This window comes from Astyanax mexicanus, chromosome 6 (assembly GCF_023375975.1).
Source record: "Astyanax mexicanus isolate ESR-SI-001 chromosome 6, AstMex3_surface, whole genome shotgun sequence".
Taxonomy (NCBI): domain Eukaryota; kingdom Metazoa; phylum Chordata; class Actinopteri; order Characiformes; family Acestrorhamphidae; genus Astyanax; species Astyanax mexicanus.
Window position 1 is genome coordinate 7,716,667 of NC_064413.1, and position 9,608 is coordinate 7,726,274.

A 9,608-nucleotide genomic window follows, 5' to 3' on the forward strand; every position below is an offset into this window, starting at 1 on the left:
GGGCATGAGTCAAACCAGGGCTGCAGCAATCCTGCTTCTAACACACAGAGACACAAATATCACAGATTTACACAGTGCAAACCCTCTTAACGAATACACATTGGACGATGCAGGAGTGCCATATTTGACAAGTAGCCTACAATACAGTATATCAATACAAGAAATGTCATTAAAAACCTCAAGACGCCATTAAAAACGGTACTATACTCCATTTATTAAGTACTCGTACTGTAAGCCTATGCTGCATATGACACAAACATCAAAACTTCTCAGCCTAATAACTCAAAAATGACTAAATACAGCAGTATAAACCAGCTTCTAAAAAATTAAATGATCAGTTTCTCTGCTTTTACTATTGATAGGTATATCTTTGAGTACAATGAACATTGTTGTTTGATTCTATAAACTACAGACATCATTTCTCCCAGATTCCAAATAAAAATATTGTCATGTTTTCTGCACTTATTTGCAGAAAATGAGAAATGGTCAAAATAACGACCTTAAATAATGCAAAGTTTATATACATTTAGAAACAACCACAATACTAATGTTTTAAGAGTTCAGAAATCAATATTTGGAGGAATAAACCCTGCTTTCTAATCACAGCTTTCATGTGTCTTGATATGTTCTCCTCCACCAGTTTTACACATTGCTTTTGAGTGACCTTATGTCACTTCTAGCACAGAAATTCAAGCAGTTCAACTTTATTACTTTATTTGATGGCTTGTGACCATCTATATTCTTCTGGATTACATTCCAGAGGTTTCAGAAACCATATAATTAAGACTATCACACAATTCATACAACTTTAAGAAGCCATTTTCCAGACAGGGATTAAGCCTAGACAGTATTATAACTTCTATTTATTTGTTTCTCATTAAGTCAGCTGACACACAGTACTGTCCCACTTCTATCTGTGGACACATTTTCACGGTTATTATCAACTGCTATTGCTAATAATACTAACTTGAGACAATGCAAACGATGATAACCTGGAAGGTTAAAAGTGGGACATATTTTGGTTGGATTCTGTGTAATCTCAAATAATCTGAATGTTTAATGTTTGAATGTGGAACGGTGTCAACTCCAATATCTGATTTCTGAGGTAAAAGCAACACTGCATATGCATGTAGTTAGCATTTTCTAGTGTTTCAGTCATGTGACCCAATTTTTGGAAACAGTAAAAGATGGCTAAATGTATCCATCTTCCAGTAGAGCAGTAGAAAAATTACCCATAATACCTACAAATAGGAAATTGATTATTATATGGGTTAGCTAGCTAAGCTAATTTTACTAATAGCATATCTGCTTTTATTAAAACAAGTGAGATTGAAATCTGCTTGAAATCTGCTTGAAATTAGCTTGAAACTGAAATTTTACACCACGCTACAAAGGTAATGCTAGTGTTAACTAGCAAGTTAGCTGTTAGATGGCCAATTTCTGATTCTGTCCTCTGTGGCTTTTATAAGCTACACTACTTTTATAGTTCCAGCCCTGATCGACTACATTTACACTAAAAAGGGTAAAACTGAGTATAAGACTTTTGGGCCGAACCATTGTTTCATCACTACGCCGCTGACAGAAACCGAGAGGAAGAGTAGCCTTAAAAAGAGGCTGATGCTAACCGCCACGGCTAACACAGACGCAGAGTGACACATTAAAAAAGAGGCGCTTCATTAAACAGGACAGATTCCCTCCTCTACAGCACCCTAATGGAGGGATTTCAGGCCGAGCGGCTGCGGATGAAACGGGCAGATTTCACCCGTAGATGAGAGAAAGCGTTGAGACGGAGGCCTGTGGAGTTACTAGCGGCGCCGCAGAGAAAGACAGCATGATTAACTTTATTTACAAACCTCAGCCAAGACCCAGCTTTCAATTACCTCACTGTACGTCTGCCTGCAATATTGATTAAAACAGCTCCACTCAGGAGACACCTACTCCAAAACTGCATTAAATGAAGATCACAAAAAACACCCTCCTCAGAGACCACCAGCCTGCCTTTACCCCCACCTTACACTCACATATATACTTACAAACTGAATAAACACACACCTCTATTCACACAAATACACACACAAATATCCTCTAAAACATTACAATAAAGTTTTAATAACATTAATATCCAGAATGAAGCTCTAATAACATTAATATCTAGTATGAAGTTTTCATAACATTAACATCCAGTGGGAATAAAGGTCTAATAACATTAATATCCAGTATGAAGCTCTTATATCATAAATATCCAAAATGAAGCTCTAATAACATTTATATCCAGAATAAAGCTCTATTAACATTAATATCCAGACTGAAGCTCTAATAACATTAATATCCAGAATGAATCTCTAATAATAACATTAATATCCAGAATGAATCTCTAATAATAACATTTAATATCCAGAATGAATCTCTAATAATAACATTAATATCCAGAATGAATCTCTAATAATAACATTAATATCCAGAATGAATTAAGCTCTAATACCATTAATATCCAGTATGAATTAAGCTCTAATAACATTAGTATCCAGTATGAAGCTCTAATAAAATTAATATCTGTAATGAAGCTCTAATACCATTAATATCCAGTATGAAGCTCTAATAACATTAATATCTGTAATGAAACTCTAATAACATTAATATCCAGAATGTATGAAGCTCTAATAACATTAATATCCAGAATGAAGCGCTAATCATATTAATATCCAGAATGAAGCTCTAATAACATTAATATCCAGTATAAAGCTTTTATAACATTAATATCCAGTATGAAGTTTTAATAACATTAATATCCAGAATGAAACTCTAATAACATTAATATCCAGAATGGAGCTCTAATAACATTAATATCCAGTATGAAGCTCTAATAACATCAATATCCAGTATGAATAAAGCTCTAATAACATTAATATCCAGAATGAAGCTCTAATAACATTAATATCCAGAATGAAACTCTAATAACATTAATATCCAGAATGAAGCTCTAATAACATTAATATCCAGAATGAAACTCTAATAACATTAATATCCAGAATGAAGCTCTAATAACATTAATATCCAGTATAAAGCTTTTATAACATTAATATCCAGTATAAAGCTTTTATAACATTAATATCCAGTATGAAGTTTTAATAACAATAATATCCAGTGTGAATGAAGCTCTAAAACATATAAAACATAGAGTATCTAGAATGTACTTCAAATAACGTAAGTATCCAGTATCAAGCTCTAATAACATTAATATCCAGTATGAAGTTCTATCCAGAATGCCTGTTACAGATATAGGGGCCGCTTCTAGTCTCGGACTACACGTCATTTTGAATGGAGATTTTTCTATTAAAAAGAAAATACAGTCTACAACTAAAACTAATACCTAGATAATTATCACATCTAAATAAATTTTCCATTATTTAATTCAAACGAAACCAAACATGCTAAACAAACCAAAGTTTTAGCATGTTAAAAGTTTAGTTTGAGTTATAAATGTGTATAAGAACTGCAGTGATTTTATATGAATGACAGGGTTTGGAGGGGTACTCACAGGAACAGGCAGGGTGCCCTCAGGCCGGTGGAGCTGAGGGTGGTCAGGCAGTGCCAGAGAGAGAGAGAGAGAGAGAGAGAAACTGAAGGACGAGGAGAAGCCGGGCAGGAATTCAGCTGTGTTTAGGGGCTCCCATGCCAGGCCGGCTCTCTTCAGGTTCCTCTCTGTTCCAGTCTGTTCACAGTTTTCCTGATCGTGGGTGTTTGGAGAGGAGAAGTTGAGAGTTTCTCTCTTCCTTCTCTCCCAACTCTGTCCTGCCCTGTCCTCCCTCTCTCCCTCTCTCTCTACCCCCCACTCTCAGGGAGGCTGTGCCAACTGTGTGGGGCTGTCAGACGAACCACCCACCCCCCACCCCCTGCCCCCTTCAGAGAAACCTTAGGAAGGACACACACACACACACACACACACACACACACACACATACACACACACACATGTCTGTTGACTGATTGATGCTAAGGCTTGACGTCTCACAGGCTTCCATCACTCTGGCTGACTCCACCGCTGAGATCAGGTTCAAAGAATAGTGTCTATGGGTGGGTGCGTCCCAATTGCGTATTAATTACTAATCGCTAATACTTGTACTAATACTAGTTTTAAAGTATGAAGTATACAGTGCAGATAAAAGGGTTAACCCAAAAAACCCATGGTGACGTATGCGTGTCACACACCCTTTAAAAGCTGTGCAAAAAAATATAACACAGTGGACCAACACCAGCAGATGGCATGTCTCTCCAAATCATCACTGATCATCAGTAAATTTTACTTTTTCTTTAAACATCAAGGGATCAGAGTCTGGAGGAAGAGTGGAGAGACACACAGTTCAAGCTGCTTCAGCTCTAGTGTGAAGTTTCCACCAATCAGGGATGGTTTGGAGAGACATGTCATCTGCTGGTGTTGATCCACTGTGTTTTATTATCAAGTCTAAAGTCAGTGCAGTTTTGTTTTCACGGAAAATATTACAGCACTTCATGCTTCCCTCTGCTGATAACTTTTATGGAGATGCAAATTTCATTTTTCAGCAGGACTTGGCACACTGCCCACAGTGCCAAAAGTACCAATCGGTCTTATGTTATGTTATTCTAATTTTCTGAGACACTGTTTTTTGGATTTTCATTGGCTGTAAGCCATAATAATCAACAATAAAATAAATAAGCAATTTAAATAGATCACTCTGTGGGTAATACATCTATATAAGATATGAGTTTCACATGATATGCACATGGGGTGCACTATGTGTATGTTCATTTCAGGCAGTGGTGCACGCTAATACGTGCATTGTAAATATAATCACAAACAATGTTGCTATTTAAAAGGCGTAGGTCAAAGCATAAAAATACACTGTTGGCAGAGTATAAGATAGCAATGAGCATCCTGATGCATTTAGGACAAGATGTAAAATGAGATAGGGCCCATAGTGTTGCACATTTGAATGAGCCCTATCAAATTCACACATTTCCTCCCTTTATATTTGATTGAAACAAGAAACTTAGACATGTGTAGTGAAGTTTGCTTCTTTAGTTTCTTTAGCACTGGAGCTAAGCAGCTAATTATAGCATAATAGCCGAGTAATATTAGCCTTCAGGGTATGATGGCCCAAAATCTATGAATCCTCACACACACACACACACACACACACACTGCTTAAACACTTATCGGGTGGTGAATCTTCAGTAAATGACACAAATGCTTTTGTGGTTTGTGGCAGTGTGCGATTCTCTGTTAGCTATGAAAAAGGATGCTGGTACTGTTTTTAGCTATGCAGCGTCAAATTTGTTAGCATGTGCGCCGTAGCACCAGCTTGCCTCATGCATATGGAGTTACAGTACACTCAATACACAACCTCAATGCTTCCAGAATGAAGCAGAGCACGGAGGTCCAGCAGGGCCTGTGTTCGGTTTCAAAGACGCGGTGTGTTGCTCTGTTTCGGAGATGAAGAGCGTTAGCATGCGCCGCGCGTTCATTAAATAGCCTTCATATACTGTGCTAGAGAAATGAAACGAGCTTCTAATTGATTTCGCTCGCATTTACAGCACACAGAGATCAATCTAGTGTGTGTGTGTGTGTGAGAGTGTGAGAAGGGGGTTGGGTGGATGGTGGTCATTACAGCACCACCTGTTCAACTACTTTGACAGACACATTGGTGTGTGCTGCTGTATCAGCAGGTCAGTGTGTGTGTGTGTGTGAAAGAGAGAGAGACACACACACAGAGTGAGCGAGTGAGTGAGAGGATAGCTAAGAGGGGGTGGGTGGGTACAGGAAGTTCAAACCTAATTATTTTATGCAGATTGTATATATAGTGCTCTCGACTGAGAGGAGCAGATGTCGGAGCCTCAGCAGAGCGTCTGCAGAATTCAGAACCGCACTGAGCAGAACTGGGCTCGGCCCTGCCTTGGCACATGTGAAGGTGGCCTTTCAGCTGAGTTTGGAACATCAGACTCGTCTTTCGTGGAGAAACGTCCACATTCATGCTGAAAAACCCTGGTCTGGCCAGCTCAAATCGGTCAAAATGGTTAGATTTGTTTGGATTTGATGGTCGAGGTCATTGGCGTAGGATCCGAGGGAATATCACAAATAGGTGGATTTGTCACCCCCAAAAAATATACCACGGAAAAAGCAGAAATTGTTTTAAAATGTAAAAAAAAAAATTTTACTTCTATTTTGAAAGTGTGCCAAAATCTGCACCCCCGCAATGAAAAGCACCCCCTCTCGGGAGCTCGTATCTTATTAAAGTTAGCTAAAGCAATTATCTCCGCTTTTATCAAGAGAGGGGGTGCTTTTCCTGGCGGGGGTGCTGATTTCACAAGGTCAGTGATGAGAGTAATGAATCACAACAATGACAATATACTGCAATATAAACATTTTAGGTAATGTCTTGTTCTGCTAATAGACTGGGAGGGTTTGGGTTATCTAATGTTTATATTAACTGCTGCCAAAAATCTCTATGAAACATAAAGTTACATTCTTTTAATAAAAGGACACCATCCAGTGGAATACAATACATAATATTAACAACAATAATAATAGTAATAATAGTAATAATAATAATAATAATCAAATCTGTTATATTATTTTAAATATTAGGTGATAACTGATCAGTTTTTTGTCATATATGTAAATCATTTAGACATTTCACACATATTGTTTTCTAACAACAGTACAGGTAAGTAACATGGAGTAACATGTTTAGGTTGTAAAATCACCTTTGGTTGGATTTAACTAATAATCATCAGAAGTACAAAAAAAAAATGTTTTTTTGGGATTAAATGTAATTCCGCAAATGTTGTTCTAAGTCATTATAGGTTGGGTTTAATTTATTTTAGCAAATGCAAGTAAATGTGTTGATTGGATTACTGACAAAATTTGATTTTGTCCTGTAGTTCTTATGGAGCAGATTTCTCAGACATGTATTTTAACTTATTTTTTAGATTTGCCACTATTTTTAACCATGTACCCAAAATACTACTATAATTTTATACATATATATTTTTTAATATTTTGCAATTTTTTGGATATATGCCAGGACCTGTATAAGCAGGCTAAATGTGCTCCTGTATATAGCTTCAATAATCACAGCATTTTAGTTGAAATCTCACTTTTTTAGTTAAAAAATTAGCACAAACTGGTGAATCCTCAGTGTTTGTAAATCTAAAAGTTGTGTGTGCTGTCTGACACTCTTTAGCAGCTCAACTTTATAAACAAAATCTTAAATAAATCAAAAATTATAAAAATGAACAACAATAAAACAATAAAACTCAAATTTGCTAGGCTGATAGTTTAACTAGCTAGCTAACTAGCTAATAAGCTAGCTAGTGTCAGCATGGCAGCTGTTTAAGCAGCTGTTTGTTCTAGCGTTTGTTCTGCTGCTAACCAGCTGTTAGCACAGTCTTCTTAGCTGTGTTATTAACTTACGTTTCTCCTCACGCTTTTATCACAGAGTGGAGATCTTTTGGGGTTCTAAACTCTTTTTTTTTAGGGATATTTGCTAGGATTTTCTCTGAAGTTGCTTAAAAAAAACATAAACAATACAATATAGGGGAAGCACAAGCTAGCTAACAAGCTAAGATTTACAGTTGTTTTTGAACTAGAATGAAAACCCTGGTGAAAAAAATATATACTTAATTGTAGTTAAAACATATTGAGAAATGTCTAAGTATGCTTTAAATATAGATTTAAGTACTTACTAAAAATATATTAAAAGTACATATTATGCTTTTATCAAATATTTGAAAGTAAACTTTGATCATACTTTTTTAAATATGTACAATATAGTGTATTTAAAAAAATAGTGAACTATAAAGTAAACTTTTAGTTTAATGTAATTCGATATACTTTTGTACATTTTTAGCAAAGTGTGTTAAAAACAACTGTTACAGTTGTTCCCTTAAAATACAATGCATCATGTAACTTTTTAGAAAGTAAATTAAATTACTACTACTAATTTTTAAAAAAATTAAGTACATTTGTAACACTTTAATTTTAATTTAATTAATTTTAAACCCAACAAAGTATATAAGAAGTAGTGCTACTTACAAAAAAACAGTAACAAGAAGCATATTTGTACGCTAATGTAAATATATTTAACATCAAGTCTTAGTACATTTCTAATATACTCAATGTATAATAGTAATACAGATGTAATACTCATTAAATGTATTATAATTTTACTGTAAGCATATTTAATATATATGGGGTTACATACATGAAGTGGTAAAATTTATAAATGTTACTTAAATACTGTATATTTAAAATAGTTCCTTTTTAGTACAGTTAAGTACACTTAACACAATTTAAGTAAGACTTTTGTACTATTTTATTTATGTACAATTAAAGTATAATAAGTACAACAAAAAAGTTTAGTGCATTATAGCATAATATTGCTTAGTATACTTTAATCTATTTTTTTCCACTAGGAAATAAAAGTGTATTTAAGGTAATTTTGAGCAGTTTATGACTTGCTTTTGCTGGTAGCTGATACGTGATGGTCTTAAGGTTGTTATAAAGGGTCATCCAGGTAAAAATGTACTCTGTTCTTTTCATTGTTTGGATGAGTTTAGTATTAATCTACAATGCAGAACATTTTAAATTAATGAGAAAAGAGCTATAGTATTCCCTATAGTATTTAGTGTATTCATTTCACTATCATCCCAATGTATGGCTCTGGATTACTGCACTAACTATTCATATTCATACAGATACAGGAGCTCGGCGGGGGCGGGGGGTGTGATCATGGGGAGATTGACAGCCCATATGTACCTAAGGTGTGTGTATGAATGCATGCATGTGTGAGTGTGAGTGTGTGTGTGTGTGTGTTGGGGGGTTAGGGGGCGGTCTGTAAGGTGTGTAAGCACTATTCTTCGCACTGAGTCACACAAACACACACCAGCGTGACAGCGGCGAGCACTATTGAAAGGAAAAATGATGTAATCTCTCACTCTCTCGTCAAGCGCCCCCATGCATGCCTCCCTTTTGGGAATCCCTTTCTGATTAACACCTGTTACACTCCTTCTCCTGCACCCCCCCTCCTCCCTCACTCCCTCACTCTCACACCCCCCTCTCTCCTCCCCTCACTCGCTTCAGGCAGGCTGCGGCATTCGGCCATACAGCATTCGGCACACAGCATTCAGCCATACAGATTTCAGCACACAGCATTCAGCCGTGCAGATTACGGCAGAGCAGCTGGACCGGGTCCTGTTCTTCTACTCTAAGGTTCCTTTATTGATCGACAGGGAGTCACTAATCAAACACAACCACTCATTTAATATGTTCTGACTAGGAGAGTTAAGAACAGCAAGGTCAGAACACGTGCACGCAGGCCTACAAAGCCTCTACATCACACGCAGGCCTACAGCAGCTACCGCAGAATACCGTAGCGTGCCGCAGAATACTGTAGAACACTGTAAATATGTACACACCACAGTCACATGATCACACGCTTCATTTCACAGAGAGAAATGCATCAATCTCACGAGCAGAACCCGAGCAGAACACGTTATTCGCAGTTAAAGTAATCCATAATGCATTGCTATGCTCTACGCACTGAGCTGCACCAATAAAAAAAATCTGGACC

The 9,608-nt window shown here is 36.5% G+C and overlaps 1 protein-coding gene across 4 annotated transcripts in view; it reads right to left on the bottom strand.

Annotated features, from left to right (window-relative positions):
* The window catches only part of si:dkeyp-69b9.3 (myocardin), a 35,153-nt gene extending 31,290 nt beyond the window's left edge, over positions 1–3,863 (bottom strand). For 2 of the 4 annotated variants that reach the window (XM_049480399.1, XM_007256465.3), the window contains exon 1: positions 3,539–3,863. The gene's annotated coding sequence lies outside the window, so the exon portion shown is untranslated. The remainder of the gene's footprint in view (positions 1–3,538) is intronic. The other 2 variants (XM_049480398.1, XM_049480397.1) reach the window with 1 other exon arrangement.
* Positions 3,864–9,608: the final 5,745 nt, after the last annotated feature.